The sequence below is a fragment of the Schistocerca piceifrons genome, chromosome 7, assembly GCF_021461385.2.
Source record: "Schistocerca piceifrons isolate TAMUIC-IGC-003096 chromosome 7, iqSchPice1.1, whole genome shotgun sequence".
Taxonomy (NCBI): Eukaryota; Metazoa; Arthropoda; class Insecta; order Orthoptera; family Acrididae; genus Schistocerca; species Schistocerca piceifrons.
Genome location: NC_060144.1, coordinates 569,615,521 through 569,628,066, shown reverse-complemented (window position 1 = coordinate 569,628,066; position 12,546 = coordinate 569,615,521). Strand labels below are relative to the sequence as shown.

The following is a 12,546-nucleotide window of genomic DNA, read 5'->3' as shown; positions in this document are numbered from 1 at the left end:
TTGTAGTGTTGGGCAGTTGGATATGAACAGCGCGTAGCGCTGCGCAGTTGGAGGTGAACCGCCAGCAGTGGTGGATGTGGGGAGAGAGATGGCGGAGTTTTTAGAGCGGATGTGTCCATCAGAGACAGTAAATTTGTAAGACTGGATGTCATGAACTGATATATATATGATGACTTTTGAACACTATTAAGGTAAATACATTGTTTGTTCTTTATCAAAATCTTTCATTTGCTAACTATGCCTATCAGTAGTTAGTGCCTTCAGTAGTTTGAATCTTTTATTTAGCTCCCAGTATTGGCGCTCGCTGTATTGCAGTAGTTCGAGTAACGAAGATTTTTGTGAGGTAAGTGATTCATGAAAGGTATTGGTTATTGTCAGTCAGGGCCCTCCTTTGTAGAGATTACTGAAAGTCAGATTACGTTCCGCTAAAAACATTGTGTGCCAGTTTAGTGTTGATCAGAATGAATAGAGAAATGTCTGAGTACGTTCAGTTCTGCTCAGCTGTTTGAAAATCAAATAACGTAAGGGGTTTACCAGCACAGTAATTGAATAATTTTTCTAAGGGGACGTTTCATATGTTGACCCTTAGCCGAGGATACCTCACTGGAATCTTCTGACTTTTTCTTGTAGTTTGTGTAATTAGTGTAGGTATTGTTTATTGCTAGCGCGTATTTATAGAGAGAATTTCCTTTGTAGTTGTAGTTTTTCATTGTTGTACAGTAAAACAGTTGTGGCATGCTTGTAGATTTGCATCAAGTATTTCGCAGCTGCACTTGCAATTTACTAGATATTATTTTCAGTGCTATGTTAATGTGTTTTCTTATTTTGCTCTTCAAATTGTGCTTTTATGTGTTATCGTGTGAAATATTGTGACAATAATGGCGTGTGAAAAACGTAACACTAGGCTCCAAAGTAAACTGAGAAATAATAGTGACGACGAGCGCAGCTTATCAGCACCACTGTGTAATGAATTAACAGACGTTCAAAGTAGTAATTTGGTAACTGTACATAGGGAAATGGAGCGGGCGGCTCACCTCCAACTGCGCAGCGCTACGCGCTGTTCACATCCAACTGCCCAACACTACAATAGCGAATATTACAACAATGCCAACCAGCCACGGACTGCACACAGCACAGCCAGTGATTTTCATACAGAGCGCTACGTGACATTACCAATATAAAAACCTAAACAGCCTACTTACAAGTTGAGCTATAGGGATTGTCTGATTATTAGGAGAGAAGATTCGAGAAAAGAATTTGTTAAAAATGGGATAATGCTAAAGAATCTTGCTGTTCACGTGGACGAGACTGGGCACATTAAAGTGGGATCGACGGCGCAGGTGTTTTTTGTCGTAGATGGGTATCTGCGTTAGAGAACAGGTTTTGAGGGCAAGCGGCGGTGCCTTTTAAGAGGAATTCAGAGCTGTCGTCTTGCGCGTTTCTGTAGAACGTGTGAAGGCGCACTGCGGGTATACTTGCAGGCAGCGAGCCAGTTCCGTTGGTGAGTCCGTCCCGAAAACAATCTGCCGTTTAGGTTTGACATTTGGCTTTGCAGCCTGCTTCATATTGCCTTTGCAAACTGCTAGAATACTTACGGATCGATGGAATCGTTATGAAGTATATTTGTTGCGGGAATATATCGGCGAAAGAACCTGTGCAGATATCTCACAACTCACCACAGGTCTGTCTGGGTCCTCGTTCTTCCAAGGTCGTCCAGCGCTACCAGAAATGGGTCCAGAAATGTTAGCGTGGACTCATTCACGTTTACGACTGAGAAACACGGAAAAGTTGTGGCTTTTTTTTTTTTTTAATGTTCTTCGACAGTCATTCTGTTAACCGAAATATCGCCCTTCTGTTTCCAACACCTACAAGCCTTAGAACATAAGAATAACGCAATAGATTTTTCCACGAAATTTCGGAGTCTTATCTATTTACGAACGAAAGCTACTCGTAATATCTGGTATAGTTCCGGCGACTGTAAGACAGTGATCGTTCTCGGTTAATATACAGCTGATTATTGTACACCGCTGTCAATAGATAAATCCTAATTTCCTGGAAAATTCAGTTTCTTTCTAACGTTTGGGGACATACAGTCGTAAGTTATAGATAAATATTTGCGTTCTAGTATCTGTGTATCGAGTTGTTTTAGCTATGCTGTTTGAAATAGCAAAGACGATCCTACGATTTAAGAAGTGACTAGCTAGTGTATACATGTCTTGAGTGTACCGAAAGGAAGTTCTTCATCGGCCTCCTCCATGTTGGGCTGTCCAGTCAGCCAGAACAGCCCTCAGTCATCCCTAGTTTACAAGTAAAAATGTTCTTCTCTTTTCTTCTTATGTTCTGTCTGAAAAGCATTTTTTTCCACGAACAGCACTACAGCAATGATTTTCTGGATATAGACTGTAGCTACATTCCCTCTAATCTCCAACGATTAAGTATTACAGTTCTCGAAGTAACGTGAAACGAAGGATGTAAATGTTATTCAGACAACATTTTGTGCTACTTTCATTTTTCCTGTAACCCATTTCTGGCCTCTTACTTTACTGGATTCGATATGGAGGGTCCATGGGATAAATTACCCTTAGAGCGTTATTTGTCTTCTGTGATTGTCTTTTTGTGAAGAGTGCTTCACCCAGCCAATGAAACATTAACTACTAATGACGAGCACAAGTACAACTACGAATTAACTGTGTGGTTTGCACCTTATTTACAGTAGTCCCTCCATAGACTGTGGTGCTTCTCTGCAGAGAGATTCTAAATTTCCATTGTACATTTCAAGAACTTGTAGACGGCACATTTTCAATAGTAACTCATGTCCCTAAATATAAGGTTTCCTTGACGCAGGATCAGGAACGGAAGACAATTCATTCCACGCTACCGCCTCGGTTTGGTGATAATAACACACTAGATGCCGGTAACTACTGAATCTGTATGCAACTCATTGGTGCGGTACCAGAGCGCACTGCTAACCAGTGATGTTTTGGAAGTAGAAAGAAGCGATACTAAGCATCGAAATTGCTGTTGTTGATGTTGTTGTTGTTGTCGTCGTCTTCAGTCCAGAGACTGGTTTGATGCAGCTCTCCATGCTACTCTATCCTGTGCAAGCTTCTTCATCTCCCAGGACCTACTGCAACCTACATCCTTCTGAATCTGCTTGGTGTATTCATCTCTTGGTCTCCCTCTACGATTTTTACCCTCCACGCTGCCCTCCAATACTAAATTTGTGATCCCTTGATTCCTAAGAACATGTCCTACCAATCAATCCCTTCTTCTAGTCAATCTCTGTCTTACCATCATATAATCTATCCGAAATCTTCCAGTGTCTCCAGTCGTCTTCCATGTATACAAGCTTCTTTATTGATTTTTAAACCAAGCGTTAGCTATGATGAAGTTATGCTCTGTGCAAAATTCTACCAGGCGGCTTCCTCTTTTCTCGTTCATCTAATACTTTTCCTTCTCTTCCTTTCCCTACTATCGAATTCCTGTCCCCCATGACTATTAAAATTTCATTTCCCTTAACTATCTAAATAATTTCTTTAATCTCATCATACATTTCTTCAGTCTTTTCATCACCTGCGGAGCTACTTGGCATATAAACTTGTACTACTGTGGTAGGCGTGGGTTTCGTGTCTATCTTGGCTACAAAAATGCGTTCACTATGCTGTTCGTAGTTGCTTACCCGCGCTCCTATTTTTTTTATTCATTATTAAACCTAGTCCTGCATTATCCCTATTTGATTTTGTATTTGTATCCCTGTATTCACCTGACCAGAAATCTTCTTCCTCCTGCCACCGAACTTCACTAATTCCCACTGTATCTAGCTTTAACCTGTCCGTTTCCCTTTATAAATTTTCTAACCTACGTGCCCGATTAAGGGATCTGACATTCCACGGTCCAATCCGATCCGTAGAACACCAGTTTTCTTTCTCCTGATAACAACGTCGTTCTGAGTAGTCCGCCACCCCCTACCCCGGAGATCAGAATGGGGGAATGGGGGACTATTTTACCCCAAGGATATTTTACTCAAGAGGACGCCATCATCATTTAACCATACTTTAAAGCTGCATGGCCTCGGGGAAAATTAGAGCTGTATTGCTTTCAGCCGTTCGCGGTACCAGCGCAGCAAGGCCGTTTTGGTTAGTGTTACAAGGCCAAATCAGTCAATCATCCAGACTGTTGCCCCTGCAACTACTGGAAAGGGTGCTGCCCCTCTTCAGGAACCACACGTTTGTCTGGCCTCTCAACAGATACCCCTACGATACGGCTATTGGTATCGCTTAGGCACGCAAGCCCCCCCCCCCCTCCCCCCACCACCACCAATGGCAAGGTCCATGGTTCATGGTTGATGGGGTTTACAAGACTATTGCCAGAAGATAGCTGCAGAAAATTGTAGAGCAATATCCGAAGCATCGGTCTGCTATCGGATCGTTGAACATATTCTAAGCTCGAATATGGTGAATTTAGAAGAGAGAAAAAGCTTCTGTCCACAAAACAGTATTGATTTAGGAGACATCGACATCGAACCTTTAGCAACGAGATTCACGTGTCCACCTTGGTCAAAAGGGAGAAAAACTGGAAACGGCCCAACGAGGATGACTCAGTTTGATATGACCAAAGCAAAATTATGTGTAAATTGAACCCTCCCCCCTCCCCCCCCCCCCCCGTTCAAAGAGAAGAACGCCCAACATTTACATTCGTGGTTGATTTAAAACATTTAGCTAATTCATTTGAATAACTATAGGTGGCTATAATAATAAAACTAAATTATTTTTCTTGAAGAATTAATTGTTTGTTCATAGAGGTAAATTCATACTGTTGTTTATACATTTAAGCACAATTTAGTTTTGTTCAAGTACTATTTTGTCACAAGAAATTTATTTTTTGAAGGATCTGCAAGCTTTTGGGAAAATGTTTTTGCGATTACGGAAACATGTGCTTAATTAATGGAGCCTACATGATTTTGTAGCCAAAAGGTTAAGCTATCCGTCACATTCACCATGATCTCTCCAAGTACTGCACAAAAAACAGAAAAATTAAGAAACAATAACTATGCTAACTAGTCGCTGTCTCCGACTCCTCAAGTTTTTGGGGTGCCCACTAGGTCGGGTTAAGGGAAGACACTGAAGCAAATCAGTAGCGTGCGTGCGAGATTTACTACCAGCGACTGCGATCATTTTGAGAGCGTTACAATAATGTTGTGTGATGTCTGATGGGAAACTTCGGAGGGAAGAAGACGATATATTCACGAAACGCTGTTGAGGAAGTTTAGTGAACCGGAATTTGCCGCAGACTGCAGAACGATCCGGCTACCTGAAACATTCCTCTCGTGTGGGGACCTTAAGGACAAGATGAGGGAGATCAGGGTGAGTGCAGAAGAGGACAGGCAACAACTCTTCCTTGGACTGATCTGCGAGAGGATTCGACTAGCAATGGGTACAGTGTACCTCCCGCCATGCAGTGTGCAATTGGTCTGAAGTATGTGTGGAGATGTAAATAATGGTCAATCATCGTCAAAAAGCTTAGAACGTTGCCGAATGCCTTCGGAAAAAGCACGCCTTACGAAATACTGGTAGAGTAAAAGCGTTTTTGATAGTGAAATAGACACACAGTATAAAACGGTAGACTTACACCGAAACGAATCAGCAGATATTAAAGTTAAGCAGTTAATAAATGAGAAGACAGGAGGGACGGTAAACAAAATAACCCAAATTAGACTATAGAATAAAATATTACTAGGACTAATTGATAATTTGTGATAACGGAATTCCAATGGGTAAATATGAATTATTGCTGCAGAAAAGATATGTGCTTGAAATAACATTAGACTTTCTTACCTGGCCAATGGCGAACGAGAGGCTGATTTCACACTGTTAGAAACACAAGAACTAAATTTTCATTCTAGGTTTCTCAAAGTAAAATGCTGCATTTGCCAAATCAGTTGCAGTTTTATTCCATTAAGTAATGGATAATTCTTAAGTGCCTTAAGTGCGTGTTCCAAATAGTAACAGTTCAACAGGAACAGTGCCATATAATTTCATTACTAATTAAGAAAAACTTTCCGAGTACGACACACACACACACGCACACGCACACGCACGGTTCTACAGAAGGCTATATCTGGCCACGAATGATCTCAGAATCAAATCAAAGTGATACTGGAGAAAATTGCCCATAAGATGTTAACTGCATAAAACCATCGTTACGTTTTACGTCTAAGTGGTCCTAATGGGAACACAATATAATTTTTTTTTTTTAAAAAAACGCAGATACGATAATTTTATCGTGCATAGCACGCTAGAATTTAAGAAGAATTAAATCACGAAAAGTGAGGAGACCATCGTACATCAAGATAATAGTGTTTATGGATTGCAGTATGGAACATGAAGTTGTGGAAAAACTTATGGTAGGTGGTTATGCTGAGTGTAGGACAGTCACTTAAGAAGATGAATGTTATTGGACCAAATGCTTTGTGCAGGATGGTCGAAACGAAACTCGCCCAGAAAATATTTCATGAACCGTAAGACAAACAACTCAATTTACATCATCTGTTCACAGTTGCCATCTTCCGGTGTCTGAAATATTTTCTGGGGAAGTTTCGTTTTGCTCACCCTGTACAAACAGGACTTCGTCCTCCATAACTAACTGAAATTATCTGACATTATTCTCTGAAGGATATAGAGTTGAATCTTGTCTTGGTACCAGTTCCCGTATTTTTGTTTGGTACTAGCTGTTACCAGTGGCTGCAATCACATAACTTTTTTTTTTTAAGATGAGAAATGGTGAGTAAGCTGTTACTGTACACCCAATAACGTCAGCTGCCCTCACGCGATTTCCAGTTCGGGTAGGCATAGCCCGTGATGTGCGACTGCTACCCCTCCCAATGGCCCCAACAAGTGATACAGCGACATGCACACTGTAATAACCGAGCAATGGGTAGGAGCGCACATCTGTCCATTGTGCTATTGAAGCAGCTATACGTTACGCGACGTATACATTCTGCAACATATTTAACCAGATAGATACTGCCTGCAGGAAAATTAAAGAGACCTTTGGAGAAAAGAGAACCACTTGTATGAATATCAAGAGCTCAGATGGAAACCCAGTTATAAGCAAAGAAGGGAAGGCAGAAAGATGGAAGGAGTATATAGAGGGTTTATACAAGGGCGATGTACTTGAGGACAATATTATGGAAATGGAAGAGGATGTAGATGAAGACGAAATGGGAGATAAGATACTGCGTGAAGAATTTGACAGAGCACTGAAAGACCTGAGTCGAAACAAGGCCCCCGGAGTAGACAACTTTCCATTAGAACTACTGACAGCCTTGGGAGAGCCAGTCCTGACAAAACTCTACCATCTGGTGAGCAAGATGTATGAGACAGGCGAAATACCCTCAGACTTCATGAAAAATACTAACGCGAATTCTTTACAGACGAATAGAAAGACTGGTAGAAGCCGACCTCGGGGAAGATCAGTTTGGATTCCGTAGAAATATGGGAACACGTGAGGCAATACTGACCCTACGCCTTATTTTAGAAGCTAGATTAAGAAAAGGCAAACCTACGTTTCTAGCATTTGTAGACTTAAAGAAAACTTTTGACAATGTTGATTGGAATACTCTCTTTCAAATTGTGAAGGTGGCAGGGGTAAAATATAAGGAGCGAAAGGCTATTTACAATTTGTACAGAAAGCAGATGGCAGTTATAAGACTCGAGGGACATGAAAAGGAAGCAGTGGTTGTGAAGGGAGTGAAACAGGGTTGTAGCCTCTCCCCGATGTTATTCAATCTGTATATTGAGCAAGCAGTAAAGGAAACAAAAGAAAAATTCGGAGTAGGTATTAAAATCCACGGTGAAGAAATAAAAACTTTAAGGTTCGCCGATGACATTGTAATTCTGTCAGAGACAGCAAAGGACTTGGAAGAGCAGTTGAACGGAATGGACAGTGTCTTGAAAGGAGGATATAAGATGAACATGAACAAAAGCAAAACGAGGATAATGGAATGTAGTCGAATTAAGTCGGGTGATGCTGAGGGAATTAGATTAGGAAATGAGACACTTAAAGTAGTAAAGGAGTTTTGCTATTTGGGGAGCAAAATAACTGATGATGGTCGAAGTAGAGAGGATATAAAATGTAGACTGGCTATGGCCAGGAAAGCGTTTCTGAAGAAGAGAAATTTGTTAACATCGAGTATAGATTTAAGTGTCAGGAAGTCGTTTCTGAAAGTATTTGTACGGAATGTAGCAATGTATGGAAGAGAAACATGGACGATAAATAGTTTGGACAAGAAGAGAATAGAAGCATTCGAAATGTGGTGCTACAGAAGAATGCTGAAGATTAGATGGGTAGACCACATAACTAATGAGGAGGTACTGAATAGGATTGGGGAGAAGAGGAGTTTGTGGCACAACTTGACTAGAAGAAGGGATCGGTTGGTAGGACATGTTCTGAGGCATCAAGGGATCACCAATTTAGTATTGGAGGGCAGCGTGGAGGATAAAAATCGTAGAGGGCGACCAAGAGATGAATACACTAAGCAAATTCAGAAGGATGTACCGAGCGAGGTGGCGCAGTGGTTAGACATTGGACTCGCATTCGGGAGGACGACGGTTCAATCCCGCGTCTGGCCATCCTGATTTAGGTTTTCCGTGATTTCCCTAAATCGCTCCAGGCAAATGCCGGGATGGTTCCTTTCAAAGGGCACGGCCGACTTCCTTCCTCGTCCTTCCCTAATCCATTGAGACCGATGACCTCGCTGTCTGGTCTCCTTCCCAAAAACAACACAACACAACAGAAGAATGTAGGCTTTAGTAGGTACTGGTAGATGAAGAAGCTTGCACAGGATAGAGTAGCATGGAGAGCTGCATCAAACCAGTCTCAGGACTGAAGACCACAAGAACAACAACAACCATGCTTAATGTTCAGTGATGTAAAAAAAGATGTTCCATTCCCTACTTCGCCATATTATGAGACTATTTTTTCCGTTTTCTTTCTTTTGCTTTGTAAAATAGCCTATGTTCTTCCTGAAAGTTCAAGCTATCTCCACACCAAATTTCACTGAAATCGGCTCAGTGGTTCAGGGGTGAAAACGTAACAGACATATTGGCGTGGATATGTGGTTTAAATACGTTAAGGACTATGCACTGATGATCCAAAAATATTGTGACCGCCTGCTTAATAGCTTCCGGTCACAAAAACTGACAACGGTCGGGAGAGCAGTGTGGTGAGCACATACCCCTCCGTATCTGCATCCCATGAGCAGAGTTGTGGATGACACGGCGAACGGTCGGTACCGTTGGGCCATCAAGGGCTGTAGAGCGGTGTTTGCTGTTTGTTTTACGCAGTAGCTCGTTTGTCCTTCTTTTGAACTAAGTACACCACTGATTCTGCGTATCAGTGATCCGACAGTTCGTTGGCAGGTTTATGGAGGTATGTGGCGTTAAAGGTCTAAGCACAGGCCACGTAATTCGTGGAAATAACGGGCCTCCGATCTGCGTATGCGGTGATGGTACATGATAGTGACGCACTCGGGTTCCATACGAATTACATGAGGCGAATTTGGTCACCAAGCCATCAACGTGAGTTCAGTATAACGCTCTTCAAACCACTGTACCACGGTCCCGGCTACGAGACACGGACAGTTATACTGCTGAAAGATGACATCTACATCTACATCTACATGATTACTCTGCAATTCACATTCAAGTGCTTGGCAGAGGGTTCATCGAACGACAATCATACTCTCTCTCTACCATTCCACTCCCCAACAGCGCGCGGGAAAAACGAACACCTAAACCTTTCTGTTCGAGCTCTGATTTCTCTTATTTTATTTTGATGATCATTCCTACCTATGTAGGTTGGGCTCAACAAAATATTTTCGCATTCGGAAGAGAAAGTTGGTGACTGAAATTTCGTAAATAGATCTCGCCGCGACGAAAAACGTCTTTGCTTTAATGACTTCCATCCCAACTCGCGTATCTTATCTGCCACAATCTCTCCCCCATTACGTGATAATACAAAACGAACTGCCCTTTTTTGCACCCTTTCGATGTCCTCCGTCAATCCCACCTGGTAATGATCCCACACCGCGCAGCAATATTCTAACAGAGGACGAACGAGTGTAGTGTAAGCTGTCTCTTTAGAGGACTTGTTGCATCTTCTAAGTGTCCTGCCAATGAAACGCAACCTTTGGCTCGCCTTCCCCACAATATTATCTATGTGGTCCTTCCAACTGAAGTTGTTCGTAATTTTAACACCGAGGTACTTAGTTGAATTGACAGCCTTGAGAATTGTACTATTTACCGAGTAATCGAATTCCAACGGATTTCTTTTGGAACTCATGTGGATCACCTCACACTTTTCGTTATTTAGCGTCAACTGCCACCTGCCACACCATACAGCAATCTTTTCTAAATCGCTTTGCAACTGATACTGGTCTTCGGATGACCTTACTAGACGGTAAATTACAGCATCATCTGCGGACAACCTAAGAGAACTGCTCAGATTGTCACCCGGGTCATTTATATAGATCAGGAACAGCAGAGGTCCCAGGACGATATCACTTCAGTTTTACTCGATGATTTGCCGTCTATTACTACGAACTGCGACCTCCCCGACAGGAAATCACGAATCCAGTCGCACAACTGAGACGATACCCCATAGGCCCGCAGCTTGATTAGAAGTCGCTTGTGAGGAACGGTGTCAAAAGCTTTCCGGAAATCTATAAATACGAAATCAACTTTTGATCCCCTGTCGATAGCGGCCATTGCTTCGTGCGAATAAAGAGCCGTCAGGGAAGACATCAAGCACGAAGGGATGCAAGTGGTACGTAGGTGTCAGCGTGTGTTCGGTTACTACTACTGGTCCCATGCTAGCGCAGGAGAATGTCTCCCGTAATATAATATTGCCTCCAGCAGCCTGCATCCGTGGCGCGCTGTACGTTTCAACCCGCCGTTCACGTCAATGACGACGTTTGTGGAGATGACCATCAACCTAGTATAGCAAAAACGTGATTCACCCGAACAGTCAACACGTTTCCTTTGACCGACGGTCGAATGCCAATAGTCCCGTGACCACTGCAGTCGTAATTGACGATGTCTTTCGGTCAACATGTGGACACCTAACGGTGGTGTGCTGTGTGGTTCCATGTTCAACAGAGTACAATGAACGATGTGCTTCTAAACACTTGTGTGTGCACCAGCGTTGTTCTCTTTAGGTAGAGATGCCACAAATCACGATCTATCCTACTTCACAGAGCAGACAGACTTCTGAAGCCCACGTTCTGTGAAAAGTCGCGGACGTCCGATCATTCAGTGTCTAGTGGTAGTTTGACTGTTCTTCTAACCCTTTCCGTAGATGCCCACGACAGTAGCACATAATTGTCGACCAGCTTTCGGTTTTCGAGATACACGTTCACAGGCTCTGCGTAATAATAATCTGCCCTTTGTCCAAGTCGATTATTCAATGGATTTTCCCATTTGCAGCCCACATCTTCGTTAGGATGATCCCCCATCCGTGTCTGTTCCGGACCACATCCTTCTGTTACCGCGTCATGTGCCCGCAACGCCACCCGGCTGCGTCCAACGCCGCAGTGGGCAATGGTCATAATTACAATGAAATGAACACCCTTAACTTCACACAGCCGTGGGCATACATCAACGGGGACAGATGAAAATATGTGCCCCGACCGGGACTCGAACCCGGGATCTCCTGCTTACATGGCAGACGCTCTGTCCATCTGAGCCACCGAGGACACAGAGGATAGCACGCCTCCAGCGAAACCCACATTCTCAACGTATTGTCCCGCACTACATTCGTAGTGCTCCCGCCCATTATACTCATTACTCGCGGCGCGTTGCCGATTCCCGTAAGAGTTCGGGCACTGTTTGTGCATTCGCACAGAGGAAGATGATGGTCAAGTGGCCGGTGAGCCATAACTATATATATACTAAGATGGTATCTGTTCTTTCGGACATGTCCGAAAGAGCAGGACCATGCAGCTCGTTAGAATGAAATTACAATTACTACGAATGTAGTGCGGGACAATACGTTGAGAATGTGCGTTTCGCGGGAGGCGTGCCAGAGATAAATCCCTGCAGTTGCGCTATCCTCTGTCTCCTCGGTGGCTCAGATGGACTGCCGGCACGGTAGCTCAGCGTGTTCGGTCAGAGGGCTAGCTGCCCTCTGTAATAAAAAAAACGGAGTTAATGGATCAACAACAAACTGAAACGGGTGTCTTTCGACGTCCGCCCAGAGCAGATGAAAAAAAAAAATTGATAGAGCGTCTGCCATGTAAGCAGGAGATCCCGGTTTCGAGTCCCGGTCGGGGCACACATTTTCGTCTGTCCCCGTTGACGTATGTCAACGCCTTTAAGCAGCTAAGGGTGTTCATTTCATTGTAATTTCATTCTAACGAGTTGCATGGTCACCGATGATATCCGTTCTTTCGGACAAGTCTGAAAGAACAGATACCATCTTAGTATATAAATGGTCATAATGTTATGGCTTATCAACGTATAAGTATTGTATTCATTGCGTTGAATCGTC

At 43.0% G+C, this 12,546-nt stretch overlaps 1 non-coding gene across 1 annotated transcript; it reads right to left on the bottom strand.

Annotated features, from left to right (window-relative positions):
• Positions 1-11,678: 11,678 nt before the first annotated feature.
• Trnat-ugu lies at positions 11,679-11,752 on the bottom strand. Its single transcript has one exon. It is a non-coding gene; the product is annotated as a tRNA-Thr (tRNA).
• Positions 11,753-12,546: the final 794 nt, after the last annotated feature.